Source organism: Physeter macrocephalus, chromosome 17 (assembly GCF_002837175.3).
Source record: "Physeter macrocephalus isolate SW-GA chromosome 17, ASM283717v5, whole genome shotgun sequence".
In the NCBI taxonomy this organism is placed as follows: domain Eukaryota; kingdom Metazoa; phylum Chordata; class Mammalia; order Artiodactyla; family Physeteridae; genus Physeter; species Physeter macrocephalus.
Window position 1 is genome coordinate 28673656 of NC_041230.1, and position 15152 is coordinate 28688807.

The following is a 15152-nucleotide window of genomic DNA, read 5'->3' on the forward strand; positions in this document are numbered from 1 at the left end:
TAGGGGTAGGACGGGAATAAAACACAGACCTACTAGAGCATGGACTTGAGGATATGGGGAGGGGGAAGGGTAAGCTGTGACGAAGTGAGAGAGTGGCATGGACATATATACACTACCAAATGTAAAATAGATAGCTAGTGGGAAGCAGCCGCTTAACACAGGGAGATCAGCTCAGTGCTTTGTGACCACCTAGAGGGGTGGGATAGGGAGGGTGGGAGGGAGGGAGATGCAAGAGGGTAGAGATATGGGAACATATGTATATGTATAACTGATTCACTTTGTTGTAAAGCAGAAACTAACACACCATTGTAAAAGTTATACTCCAATAAAGATGTTTAAAAAAAAAAATTCCAGTGCTGAGAATGTTCATGAAGCATTTTTCTCTAGTAAAGACAAAAATGGAAACTGAGAAAATAAATCCAAACATGCAGAACAAAAGAATAGTCTCCGCCTAAATCCTACTGTCGAAGTTTAGTTCAACGAAACAACAATGAGAAAATTTTTAAATTTACTAGAAAGAAAACCAAATCAATTGACAGAAGCTGTTGCTCCCACCTAAAGCCCACAACCTGGACACTTTTGATTTAGCATTACTTGATGTCTCCAGCCAGAGGACTATTACAGAAACAGAATTGTTCTGTCTCTGTGACCATGCCAAAAATTCCTTAAGTTCTGCATAATGACCTCTTATGGAACAAGAGCCAACATTTTCTTAAATCTCTCTGGCAGAGAAAACATCAACTATGTAGAATTCTAATGGATGGGAGAGACATATTGGGCCCTCAATGTCCCCTTTCTTAGCTGTAGCTCTCCTTTCTCACACTAAATTGGCTGTCCTCTCACTCTTATTTCCTGGTAAATAATTCAGAGTGCAACGGGTCCTTATAGTCCACCTCAAACAATTCTCCATCTGGCAACAGAACCCACCATCCATACCCAGGAGATTTTCATCCAACCCATACTTTAAAACTGTACTCCCTTCCAGGCAGCTGACTCTCTCTCTGAGCAGATCTGAGTGGCAGGATAGTTCTTCCTTAAACTGAACTGAAATCTGTCTCCCTATAAATTCCACACAGGTTCAATCCACTGGGACTACACAAAAGGAGCCAAATCCCTTTTTCAACATGACAATGCTGCAGTTGTTTGAAGACAACTCCCATTTTCCTCCTAATTTGTCACTTTTCTAGGTCAAACATTTCTAGTTCCTCTAATCTTATAAAACAGAGAAAGAAGTGTCTCAAAGCAGTGAACTTAACAAATTGCATATGATTTAAACCTGGGAAATAAATTTTAGCATACGGTAATGCAACTGGTATGCCATTAAATGCATCTCTTCACTCTCATTACACTTAAAAAATGAAAATATTAATACTGAAAGAACTCTTCTACAAGGCCAAAATAAAAACCTAGAATCTTACATGCTTCAATCTAAATAAGAATTCAGAGACTCTTAAGATTATTCTTATAATGTAAAATTAAGGAAGTAAAACCATTTATTTAATTTTCATAGCCTGTTGAGTTTTTGGAAAAAGAAGAACCTACCTTCATTTAACTTTAACAAAGATCCCTGAAACTCAAGGGACAGAGCCTTTAGGATACATGTAAACAAGGGTTTGAATTTGAAACAGAAACTCTAGAAAAATAAGAATCTTCCCAACATTTATCACTTACTTTTGGGAAAAGACAAATTTATGGGATTCCAAGACATTCTTACTCTTCTTTTCATCAATCTTTTCTCAAAAGTGTTAGAATTCGGGACTTCCCTGGTGGCGCAGTGGTTAAGAATCTGCCTGCCAAGGTAGGGGACACGGGTCTGATCCCTGGTCCGGGAAGATCCCACATGCCGTGGAGCAACTAAGTCCATGTGCCACAACTACTGAGTCCAAATGCCACAACTATTGAAGCCCGCACGCCTAGAGCCTCTTGTGCCCTGCAACAAGAGAAGCCACCGCAATGAGAAGCCCGCACACCTCAACGAAGAGTAGCCCCCGCTCACCGCAACTAGAGAAAGCCCGCACGCAGCAACAAAGACCCAACGCAGCCAATACATAAATAAATAGTTTGTTTTTTTTTAAAAAAGAGTGTTAGAATCCAGCTTCTACCCAAAGAGTTTCGCCTGTGTTATTTCCCCATCTTTCACAAATAAGGACAAAATCAAGGATCACCAATGGCTAATGAAAATGAAAACAAGGCAGAAACACATTAAAAAAAGGAAATTTAAAGACAATGGATTTAGAATTTGACAGAGAAACTCTACTTCTCTCAAAGGGTTGATTTCCTGAGAAAACACTCACACAGTAAAAACTAATGAACACTTGTAAAAAATCTGTTATTTTAATTTATTTTTAAAATAAATTTATTTATTTATTTAGTAGTTTGTGGGCTCCAGAGCACAGGCTCAATAGTTGTGGTGTACAGGCTTAGTTGCTCCGTGGCATGTGGGATCTTCCCAGACCAGGGCTCGAACCCGCGTCCCCTGCATTGGCAGGCAGGTTCTTAACCACTGCGCCACCAGGGAAGTCCAAAACTCTCTTCTTTAAAGCTAATATAATCCTGACATTCCCTCATTCCCAAAATAAAACTAGATGGCCACACCTAATTATAACAAATTTCTGTGAGTTTAAAAGGGCCAAGACTAAACCATAGACTGTTTTATCCATCTCTTTCTTCAATTTGCACATCTTCTGTAGGTCCTCATTCCCTGGCACTTCAACTACTGTTGTTCCCTTCTTGCCTTCAATGCCACCAGTGGCCCTCTGGCTAATTAATTTTTATATTAGGAGAGGTTAAAGTACAGAAAATGTTCATGAACAAGTGGTCATACTCCTGAGTATTCTGGAAAATACTCAGAATATTTCTTCTCCAGAAATATTCAGGTCTTTTCAGGATTCAAAACTTCACTGTCGATAAATATTGCCAAGAAGTCAGCTTAACTTCAGACACCTTTCACTACAACCTAATCTAATTCAACCAATATATAACAAATACCTTCTGTTGCAGGTCTCCTTACAAGAGGTAATGATACAGGTAATGATGAAGACTATAGACTCTGAGATCAAGAGACCTCGGTTATGCCACTTATAAGTTGTATGATCCTGGACAAGTCACTTAACTCCTCTGAGCCTTAGTTTCCCAATCCACAGATTGCACTCACCAATGGGGATTAAAATAGTACTGCACAACATAAAGCTTTTGTGAGGATAACAAGAGAATTCATGTAAAGCACTTAGCACAGTGTTTGGCACCTGCTTAAAAATGCTTTGAAAGGTTTGCCATTACTACAAAGTGCTATGCTAAGCTCTGGTTATGGGAGTGAGAGAAATACTGTCTGCACTCAAGGAGTGCAGGAGAAATAAATCAGTGACATAAACAACCATGATATGTGAAGTGGGAAAGGGATCACAACAGAGATTAGGAAAAACGTACATGTATACATATTTGGTAATTCTATATTTCCCCTTTACTGTGGTTCTCTCTTTTACTGTTTTATTATTAATTCAATTTAAATAAACTCAACATTGTGCTGAATGCTGAACTGTGTCCAGCACTGTGCCAAATTCTATGGGGTGATAAAGAAAATAAACTTTAAGAGTTAGTACTCTTGCACTAGTTAATACCAGATAATAGTGTATGTAATGAATTACCAAAGTGAACAGTACAGGTAAGAGGCAGTAATGAAAGGCACAAATATGGATCGATCAAGTTTCCCAGGCTGAAAACCTGGGCATATATCTAGACTCCTTTTTCCCTCACATGCCAACAGTCTCCAAATTCTGTTATTTCTACCTCATAATGATCTCTTTCTAATTCATCCTCTCCTTTAAGAGTCCTTTCCTTTCTAATCTCTTCTTTTCAGGGCCTCATCTTGCATAAACTACTGCAAGAACATTCCATTAGTCTCCCTGTTTCTCCTCTGGCCCCCATTCCAGCTATTTATTACTCTACTATAGCACTTACACATTGTGTTTTATCATTTATGACTATTCCAACAGCTCTTTTTATTCACAGTGCTTATTAGCACAGTGTCTGCCATACATTAAATATAAAGACATACTTATTGAATAAACCAACCATGGAGAGAATTTGAAGAATTTGAGCAGGGAGGAATGCTCTCACATGAATATTCTTAGTTACTGTCCAATGTAAATTATAGAAAATGGTAGTTATTAAACAAATATTCACCAAAGCGTCTTTGTCCCATTGGGAATTCTATTCAAACACTATACAACTTGTGCAATAGGAAACACAAGACCAAAGATTACGTCACGTTACTATATTAGATAACTGACGTCTTCTTCAAGAATAACTCTTGTGGGAGTTCCCTGGTGGTGCAGTGGTTAAGAATCCACCTGCCAATGCAGGGGACACGGGTTCGAGCCCTGGTCTGGGAAGATCCCACATGCCACGGAGCAACTAAGCCCATACACCACAACTACTGAACCTGCACTCTAGAGCCCGCGTGCCACAACTTCTGAAGCCCACATGCATAGAGCCTGTGCTCCGCCAACAAGAGAAGCCACCGCAATGAGAAGCCCGCGCACCGCAACGAAGAGTAGCCCCCGCTCGCTGCAACTACAGAAAGCCCGTGCGCAGCGATGAAGACCCAGCGCAGCCAAAAATAAATTATTTATTTTATAAAAAAACTCTTGCTACTTTCCTTTAATTTTAACTGACTAAAAAAATGCTCTCACACTAAGCAATAAATATTTCCCACACAAAGCATTTTTCTCTGAAGAGTCCAACATTCACTGACTGTTTATTCTGCATTAGAAAGGTGATGAGTATCCACAACTTACCTTTTTCTGGAAGTAGACAGAGAAACCAGAAATTAAAGTGTCTATTTCAAATTCCTACAGCCTATCTAAATTTTCACAAGTCTCTTATTTTCCTCTTTTGTTTGCTAGAATAATTTAAAACAAAACACAAACAAACGAAAGCCCAAGGGTCTGGGGATCTAATTATAAAAATTCATTTAGGGATGAAGAGGATTTACATTGAGAATGCTTATTTTGTCCTTACTGTGTTTAATTTTAGAAAAAATAAATGCTGCCAACTTTCCTTTACTCACATAGCTTTTTTGCATGGTGACTCAAGTTTAATTATCAAATTAAACATTACATATTTTTAAAAGGATTATTTAAGTTCTTCATATAGGGAATTCATGGAAAATCAAAACCATGCCAAAATCACTTTGTCCCAACTTAAAAGTTTCAAACTGATGCAAAGAGTTTTCAAATTTGCTTGACAGCCAAAGAAACAAAGTTCTTATCTTTCAAGCTGAAGTAAATGTTAAACACTGCACTACTGTATTTGTACTGGAGACTGTAGTATTTAATTTCCAGGTTGGTGGGACAGAATGGACTCATACATACCATGCTATACAAGTTTTAAAAAACAAAACTTACATTGCTGCTCCCAAAATAATTGCCATTGCTGACCTGAAAATTATTCCATTTAGCTCGTGCCATGATACAAATTAATGAGATCTGGTTTCCTATGGAACTGAATTTTGTGATGGCAGACTACGTAAGTGTTTACATCACTAGCCACCATACCCTCCTAATTTCTAACATTAGATACACTGTACGTGTAAAAATACACCAGGGAGGATCAGATCTGTGTTACAGTGATCTAAGACTTCCCTTTGGGGAGCAAAAACAATAGGCCAATCCACTTTCTTTCTGTCAGTAAATATACTTAAGTACTGCTCTTCCAACATTTTTATGCTGATGTTCAAGTCACATGGGATTTCAAAATGCAGGACAGCAACTAAGAGGAATTTGCCATCTGGCAAACTCAAAAATATTCCAAATAAAGACTGCTTTCTGGCCAGAAGGCACTTCTACCAAGTTACAGCAGTTTAGATCAAGCCAACTTTCCCTGCATTATAAAACTTCAGGGATTTTCCTGGTGGCGCAGTGGTTAAGAATCTGCCTGCCAAGGCAGGGTACATGGGTTCTATCCCTGGTCTGGGAAGATCCCACATGCCACGGAGCAACTAAGCCCATGCGCCACAACTACTGAATCCCACGTGCCTAGAGTCCATGCTCTGCAACCAGAGAAGCCACAGCAATGAGAAGCCCGCGCACCGCAACCAAGAGTAGCCCCCACTCACGCCAACTAGAGAAAGCCCACGGGCAGCAACGAAGACCCAACGCAGCCAAAAATAAATAAATAAATAAATAAATAAAACTTTGGAGAATGACAACTACTAACAGAGAACACTTTGTCAGCACTTATTACTAGACAAAGTAATCCTTAGTCACTCTTCCAACACTGAGGCTTATTTAACCTACTCCACTAGCAAAGGAGACTAAAGAATCTCAAAATGAGGGTACACCATAAGCAATGTAATTCATATTTAGAATGTTTACTATAAAGAGCAATTTGAAGTAAACTTCTGGTTGTCTAGGCATCTAAAAAACACATGAAGTTAAAAGTTAAAAAAAAACCTAAATATACATTTATCTTTCCATAGCACAAGAACAAAATCTCATCATATGTGCATTTACCCTGAATTCATCTATACCCACTGGAAGAAAAAAAAGAGAGAACTTAAGTATTGGTTCTCTTAGCTGATTCTCAGCTCCCCAATTCATGTGTGCCTCTCAGAGTATAAATACTTCCCTCACTATGTATGATTCTAATAATAGCTATTTTTTTTACACATTGTGATTCCTAAATGCAAACCAACTACTTCATCTGGGACTCAAAGGAAGAAAAACAGCATCTGTTTCAAAGCTGGAGGAAAATCTGGCCATGCTGGAATTTTGCTGCACTGGTATACCTACATCCAACATGGTGCCTCCCTAAAAGTTTTTCGAGGATAGCTTTGATTACACATTATTTTACCATCTGGGCTAACTTTGGAACCTAATCCACACTGAATCATACTCCTTCCCACCCCCACCCTCCAGGCTTTATGTATCTCCTCTCTTAAGGCCAAATTTAAAAAAGAAAAAAAAACGTTTTACATTACACCAATCATACAAGGCCCACTAACTCATTCAGCTGTATTTTTGAAGTAAATCTTTACAGGGAACCTATTATGTGCAAGGCACAGTGCTAGGTAGTAAACTGGCACTACTTTTTAGCGAGTGAGGAACTTGCATTCAATAAGAGATAAGGTTGGTATATGAGCAATTTAAGGAAATGTAGAATGAGGTTAAATGCTCTAAGAGAATAGAAGTTAGATAAGGAAGACTAGAAAAAAAGCACAGGGGAAGCTTAATTTTGCAGCCATGACACTGCATAGTGAAAAGTGGTGGAAGTTTTAGATATATTATGAAAACTAATCTTTAACTCAAGTTTGCCTGAAATGACATATTTCACACTCTAAAATCAAAATCAAAGGGGGCCTTTATTTCCAGAAATAGTGGGCTAGGTAATTGAGACCAATCCCCTACCTCTATGATAAGTAAAACTGGAAGAATTTTTTTTTTTTTCTCGGTATGCGGGCCTCTCACTGCTGTGGCCTCTCCCGTTGCGGAGCGCAGGCTCCGGACGCGCAGGCTCAGCGGCCATGGCTCACGGGCCCAGCCGCTCCGCGGCACATGGGAATCCTCCCAGAACCGGGGCACGAACCCGCGTCCCCTGCATTGGCAGGCGGACTCTCAACCACTGCGCCACCAGGGAAGCCCTGGAAGAATTTTTTTAAATAATTTTTAAACAAATAGAAAAGCTAACAGGATGGTAAAGAATTTGGCCAAAAACCCAAGACAAGGTGAAAACCAGATTAAGTCCAATATTCAAACTGGTTTTCATCCCAAGGATTTCTCTGATCTTGAAAGTTGCTGTTTTGGTGCCCTTGCGAAGCAAAACTCAAAAGCAGGGAGCCCACCCAGGGTGTGCGGAGTTTGATAACCACCTCTTTCTCCATCTTAATCTGGTACCCCAAAGAACTACACCATCAAGGTAAAGGTGAACTGGTAAGAAAAAAAGCAGGAATAATGGGTAACAGAAACAGACCCAAAGGAAATTCACATTCCCAAAGGAATTAACACATATAGATTACAAAACAACTATGCTTACCATGTTTAAAGAAATAAAAACCAAGCCTCAAAATTAATAGCAGAGAATAAGAAACTGTAAGACAGTGGCATGGCACATTTGAAAAGAAAAAAAAATAGAACTTCGGTAACTAAAACATGCAATAACTGAATTTAAGCTTGCAACAGATGAGTTTAGTAACAGGTTAGAAATAACCTATGAGAGAATTAATAAAGAAGAAATTATCCAGAATATAGTATACAAAAATAAAAAGAGTAAGAGGCATAAAGAAGAGAGTGAAAAGGTCTATGTTAAATCAATAAAGAAGGAAGATAAACAACGGGGCAGAAGCAATACATGAATATAAAATGGCTGAGAATTTTACAGAACTAATGAAAGACACCAATCCACAAATTAATAAGTGTAGTAAACACCAAACTGAACAGAAACAAATCCATAGTTGCATACATCATAATGAAAATGCAGAAAACCAAAGACAAGGACAAAATAATCTGTAAAACACATCCTATAGTAAAAAGTGACACAGATGATATTGGAGAATTAAGACAAAGCATGTACAAAAGGTGATCAAGTGAGCACACTGAAATTGTTTAATTTAGCTGCCACGAAGACATAATTACACACAACTGAGTCTATGGCCGAACCATGCACTTAAATTACTTCATTTACCAGATATGTGGTTTTCAATTTCTGAAGCAGCAGCTTGATTCTAACCAAAACAGTAAGATTCTTAGAAGCTAAACACTGTTAACCAGGTAAATGGTATTGACATAATTCTTCCTTTCTTACAACCACGAATTTCTCACCTGAGGCACCAAGACCCCAGGTGAGAAAGATAATTGGGCAGCCTCTGCTTTCAGACCCTTACAAATTGTTAACCTCAAGCTCTATTTGAAAGACTGTACAAGATGCCTTTACCTCAGCTCAATTGCTTGTTATCAAAAAGGGGCCTACACACTAATTCCTCTCAAGGGTTTCAAAAGCAGTGCCTTCCAAACCATTTTACGGGGTCCTTGTTAACACAGCAATAAGGCAAACAGCTTTATAAATTATCAACAAATCTTACCCAACAGCTGGTACACAAGAGGTCACTGGGAATTCTGACCACCAGACCCGCACTTGGCTTCTTGGGTCCCACCCAACACCCCAGTCCGACTATCTGGGGTGGGGTCCGAGAATATGCATTTTAAAAGGGCCGCAGAAGCTCTTGTTTTCTACTAGTTTAAGAACCAGTGATCTGAACGAATAGGTCTCCCCCTTTCCCGCCATGCGCACTGACATTAACTTGGGCCAGCAACTCAAACAAGACGCTTCAACCCGCGCGGTCTTAGTTTTCTAAGTTTTCTGCAAAACGAGCACACCGGTTTGTTTTCTATTAGAAGAAAATGCACTGAGCACATCTACTGGTACATGGTACATAATAAATGTTTCTCCTCCTGCACTAATTCTGTGACTCAATCATTTCCAACCAGGCACCCCACACATCTCCCGAGTAGCCTGGAGCCGTTCCAAAACCTCTGGGATACAGCCCGCTCCTCACCTGGAGGCTGGGTGGCCCCACCTGACAGAAAAGGTAGAGGGGAGCCGACTAGAGGCCCAAAGTCCCAGGACCGCTTGAAAGGGTCGGCATCCTCCTCCACAGGACCTGAAGGCATTCCCCCGGGCTCCCTCGCCTTCCCTCAGGCTGGGCCCCGTAAGCCCCTGTCCCTGGTGACTCAGAACACTGGGCGAGAGAGCGGACTGAGGGCAGACCTGGCCCTAAACCTCCCATCAAACGCAGCCCCTCACCTCCGGAGCGAGGAAGCCGGAGCCCAGGTCTCGCTGCCTGGCCAGGGCCCAGGCCGCACTCACCTACCAGCGTGCGGGAGGCGAGACCCCCTCACCTCAGCGGCGCCCACCCCAAACCGCCACCGCAAGGGCCGCTCGCTCTTAAGGAAAAAGAAACAGAAAGAAAGTAAAAACAAAAAGAAAGCAAGAAAATAGCCTTTGCTTTTATATTTCTTTCGACCCTTCTGAGCTTCCTTTTCCTCACCGCCACAACAGAGCTCCGCCCCCCTTCCGGCAGCGTAACCCAATCCGCACCTCTCTTCCTCCCCAGGAGACAGATGGAAATCCGGTCCCTGGAAAGCTAGCGGGAGAGACTTGATTGGGCCATTCACACTTCAGCAAGTGGATTGGCCAGCTCCCTCCAGGGGGGCGGGCCGAGCGGCGATGTCACGTGACATGGCCTCTGAAAGATGATTGGCTTTCAGGAAGAGGGATGGCCACCGAGGAAGGGGCGTTTCCTAGGGGACTGAGGGAGGGCCTGGGCGGTACGAAGCGGGGGTGGGCCCAGCACGTAATGGCAGCGCCGTGGCCTCGCGTCCATCTTTACCGCTCTCTCGGACCTGTCACAAAGGAGTTGCGCCGCCGCCACCGCCGCCTCCTCCCTCGGGTGGGCCCGGGAGCTGGAGAAAGTCAGTGCCGCAGCCCAGTCACGCTGCTCCGGGAAGCCCCTGGGGACGCGGAGCGGGGGGAATCCCAGGGCTGGGGACGTCCGTGAGGGAGGGGAACAGCTGCCCGAGTCTGCGGCGGAGAGACCGGACTGGGGCCGGGGGAGGTTCCGAGAAGGGGCCTGGGAGGGGGTGGCGTTGGGCAGAGCCCAGGAAACAGCCCGGAGGTCCTCCAGCGAGGCCCGTGCTGAAGGCGCCCGGAGAGGTTTCTGGAAGAGGGTGTTCTCCCTTTAGGGGGTTCTTGACCGAGGAGGTTGTTGGGGGTCGCCCTTCTGAGGAGGCCGCGGCTAAAGGGGCCCAGGTGAGAAGCAGGTAGCTCCTGGGAGGCTGCTGATATTTAGGAGTGCTCCTCAGGGGTGCCCAGGGTGGAGGAGGTAGGTGGGAGGACGCTTGGGGAGGGTTTCCTTTTGTGGAGTTTGAGGTTTAGGTGGTACGAGTGGGAGGTAGACCATAGCCGGGGAAGCTTAGACGTGCCTTCGGGTCAAGAGACGCCTCAGAGAGAGAGACTAGGAGTTGGGAGCCAGAGCTAGCGGGTTCTGCCTCGGAGGCCCCATGTGACAAATGGGTAAGGGCCTGGAGAGATGGGATTTGCCGCGCGGTTCCGGGAAGAAAAGACCCCCATCCATAGGAAAACCTGGGTGGGGAATAGTGAGAGGGAAGCGGGAATGGCAAGCGTTTTCCTCTCAAACAGGATTCAGCCGCTTCTGGGCATAGTGCAGGTGGAGTGGGGGAAGTCCGTCCCACCAACACGCCCTGCGTGACTCTAGATCAGGCTTTTGTTCTACCTGCTACCTCAGTTTCCCTGTCTTTGGGGGCGGAGGTAGAGGCAGAAATGGCCCACTGAGACTCTGGCGTTCTATCCTGTATAGCTGTCTGAATGAGGTTGCTCCCCCTGGAGTGTTGTACTTTGAACTTCTAAAGGTTAGAAGTGTCTATTTAACTGACTGAATAGAGTCCCTTGGTTGTCCAGGCCCCTTACCTACCATCTCCTCCTCCTTAACCTCCTTGGGTCTCTTCTGTAAAATAACACAGTGTGTGAAAGTACTTTACAGACTACAAGCTGTGTGGAAGTAAAGTATTGTGATTCTACCATCAAAGGGGTTTCTGTTGAGAAATGAAAGTGAAGGCACTTTCTAAACTGTAAAGCAGTATGTAGATGTAAGGGATTAGCATTAATACACTTGTTGATCACCTCTGGAGTGCTGGGAGTCATATTGTACTGAAAGCTTCAAGGTTTACAGTTTTGTAGGTCATATAATCTTAAACCCATGATTTCAACCCCTGCTTAGATGGGGGTAGAGGGATTTCCAGTTTTGCTCCCAGAGTTTTAATTTACTTTGAACTTCTGATGGTACTGGCAGAAGATAGCCCTATGATATAATCTTTTCCTTCGGGAATTTTTTTTTCTGACAGCTGAAATTTTGCTGTAGGTAATTTGATCTCAATATTGTAAACTACCTCCCCTTTTCCCATATATATGTATGTGTGGCCTTTGGATGTCTACAGGTAGTGAATATCATGTTTCCTCCCTCAGTTGTGATTTTATAAATGAGACCTCCTCTTTTTTCCATGAATACTATACCTTCCTGTAGTAGCCCCAAACTATAGATTATGAGACACATTAGCAATTGCTTTTATATTTCTCTTCCACAGTGGTTTTTTCTACTTTTCACCATATATAGTTTGCATTTCCTGGGGTGACATCTTGCCTTGTAGCTCCCTCTGTGAGGTTATACGTACTGTGCCCATGTGTGACATTTTCCTAATTTTTGGTTAGTTGCATTTGTTAGGGCTGGTTTAACAAATATTTAGTAATTTGTGATTTTTGAAGTTTTTTTTTTTTTTTTTTAAGCAAAAAGCCGACTTGAACTTCCTGTTTTTCCAATCTTATGTTCCATGAGTCTTTTTTGAAAAAATCACTGTGGTGATTTTGTGAGCTTTCTGGTTCCCAGGGTACATGTCGTCCAGACCTACTGCTTAAGGTCTGTGTCCTGCTTTTGCTGTTTTCATTATTTCTGTACTCCATGATTATTTTTACGTTATTGACTATAGGAAGTGTTCCAGCATACTCTATGTGGACTTTTTCTGCTTTGTCAGCAAAATAACTTTCCAGTTAGTAAATTGGCCAAGAATCAAGAGAAAATAAAAACTTAGCATTTTATGTAGTAGTATGTTATTCTGTAGTGAATAGGGGAAAACAACAACTTTGAAGTATGTTTTGGCAAGAGTATAATAAAAAAAAATCATTGTGTGTTCCTAAAGAGAATTTATTACAGGCTGTTTCAACTCATGAGCTTAATTCAGTCTATCAAGAATTGCCTATGCTTTTCCTAATAATGAAGTAATTTGTTATAATGAAATGAGAAGTCATTTTGCATTCTTTAAAATACAACTCTCTTGGACAATCTAGTACCCATATAGTTTGAAAAATTATTAGGAATTCTTGAGATGGTAATCACTATCACGCTACTTCTTTTAAAAATTAATTTATTTTTTTTGGCTCTGTTGCGTCTTCGTTGCTGCGCGCAGTCTTTTCTCAATTGCGGCGAGCGGGGGCTATTCTTCGTTGCAGGGTGTGGGCTTCTCATTGCGGTGGCTTCTCTTGCTGTGGCTTCTCTTGCTGTGGAGCACAGGCTCTAGGCACGCAGGCTTCAGCAGTAGTTGTGGCACGCGGGCTCTAGAGCACAGGCTCAGTAGTTGTGGCACGCAGGCTTAGTTGCTCCACGGCATGTGGGATCTTCCTGGACCAGGGATCAGACCTGTGTCCCCTGCATCCGCAGACGGATTCTTAACCACTGCACCACCACGGAAGTCCCACTATTACGCTACTTTAAATTGGAAATTTTCTGTTTTGTGGTGGGATTCTTGTAAAGTAGGATGTGACCGTCACAGGGTTGCAAAAGTAAGTGAAAAGTCATTAGGCATCACAGACAGGAACCACAGTAGAACCACAGTAATCTATTTCAAAAGAGTTATGGCCGGGGAAGGGTGGGTAGTAAAGTATCTATTTAGCTTCTCTTCAAATATTTGGGCATTTTTCAAGGCATTTACCATTGAATTTGGATAGTTTTTTCCTGGTATGCAAGTTAGAAAATTGAAGAACAGAACAGTTATGAAGTAGTAAATGTCATAACTTGGGCCACAACCTTAGGAGGAGACTTTCACAACTTTTAGGAATGCAAAAAAGTGAATATGTTCCCTTTGGTTTATCTGTTCAATAACTTGGCTTTTTATATAGTTTTCTTGCCAACCTTTATGATTAGAAAAAAAGTACATATTTGTTATATTTTACTCTCAGTGTCCATTCCAAAAGGGAATGCTTGCTGGTTCAGTATGTAAAAGCATGTTTAACTGTAGATAGCTATGATATATACAAGGCTAAATGAGATAAAGTTATCTAATAAATAGTGATAGACTCTTAGAGAATATTCCCCTTTCTCCCTCTCTAAGCTTTTGAAAACTAAGAATGCATTTGAGACAGCAAAGGATTGATGCACTCCTTAAGTTTGTTAAGGAATGAACCCTGTATGTAACTTTCTTATTGCTTGAAATTATAGTTTCGAAGCATAATTTCATGGGTCGTATATACATCAAGTAGAAGGTTTTGAAATACCTTACTTGGCAGGTTTATTATTACCTCAGTTTAATGTTTCAGTGTTAGTTTTTTTTTCTTACCCCTTCTACCTCCTGAAGAATTAAGTTTCCTCTTCTGTGCTCCTTTAATGCAATGATTCTCAAAGTATGGCTCCTACCTGGCCCCTCTCCTTTTTTTCAATTCTTATTGCTTCGTAGTTGTTCATACCTACCTATGTCTAAAGTCTACTTATTAATAACCTGCCAAGTAAATTATTAAGGGTTACTAAAACATAATATTCATAAACCAAAACTAGCACAACATTAGAGTTTACTGTTATCTCTAATACCTTTTTCTCCCAGGAAGTACTATCATGGGAAACTTGGCACCAGTGCAAAGCTTCTTACATGTCATATGCAGAATGGAGATTCCTACGATATTCAGGAAGGGATGATGCTTATTTGGTATGCATCATCAGTATTGTCTCAAATTGATCTTGGTTTTTCATCATGTTTCCTCTTTATTTTTCATTAGAGTTACTATTAGCTTCATCTTTATCAATTTAATTTATGGACTTTCAGTTAACCTTTCACTGTGTGGTCAGAGATATTTGTACCAACAATATTTTGGCTTATTTAAGACATGAATGTGTTGTTGCAGTGCAAATATAAATCCTTCATTCCTCTTTTGCTAATGCTGATTTATACAGTCACCTAAAAACTTGCTCCTATGGAGATACTTGAATGTTACTAAGTTCCTTTTCCACTGGAAGAATGGTGGAGCGAGAGGCCTCCTCCTAGTGAACCTGACACTATATGCATGGGCTTCTGTGGCAGGTGCTATATTATGGGTTGGGCACTCCGTGTTGTCTGTCCTTCATCCCTTTTAGAAGAGCACGAGAGACCTTTTGTCATCTTTGCTGTGTGCCTGGCATATAAGCATTAGATTCATATTTATTGAGTGATGTTGTCTCAACTTCTCAAAGAGATAAATATTTTTTTACAGATTTTTTAAACATTTTTATTGGAGTATAATTGCTTTACAATGGTGTGTTAGTTTCTGCTTTATAACAGAGT

The 15152-nt window shown here is 41.5% G+C and overlaps 2 protein-coding genes across 2 annotated transcripts in view; one reads left to right on the forward strand and one right to left on the reverse strand.

Moving 5' to 3' along the window:
- The window catches only part of PSME3IP1 (proteasome activator subunit 3 interacting protein 1), a 47238-nt gene extending 37202 nt beyond the window's left edge, over positions 1–10036 (reverse strand). Inside the window, exon 1 of the mRNA XM_055079080.1 lies at positions 9799–10036. The gene's annotated coding sequence lies outside the window, so the exon portion shown is untranslated. The remainder of the gene's footprint in view (positions 1–9798) is intronic.
- Positions 10037–10334: 298 nt separating this feature from the next.
- RSPRY1 (ring finger and SPRY domain containing 1) overlaps positions 10335–15152 on the forward strand; it is a 62680-nt gene continuing 57862 nt past the window's right edge. The window contains exon 1 of the mRNA XM_024124944.3: positions 10335–10466. The gene's annotated coding sequence lies outside the window, so the exon portion shown is untranslated. The remainder of the gene's footprint in view (positions 10467–15152) is intronic.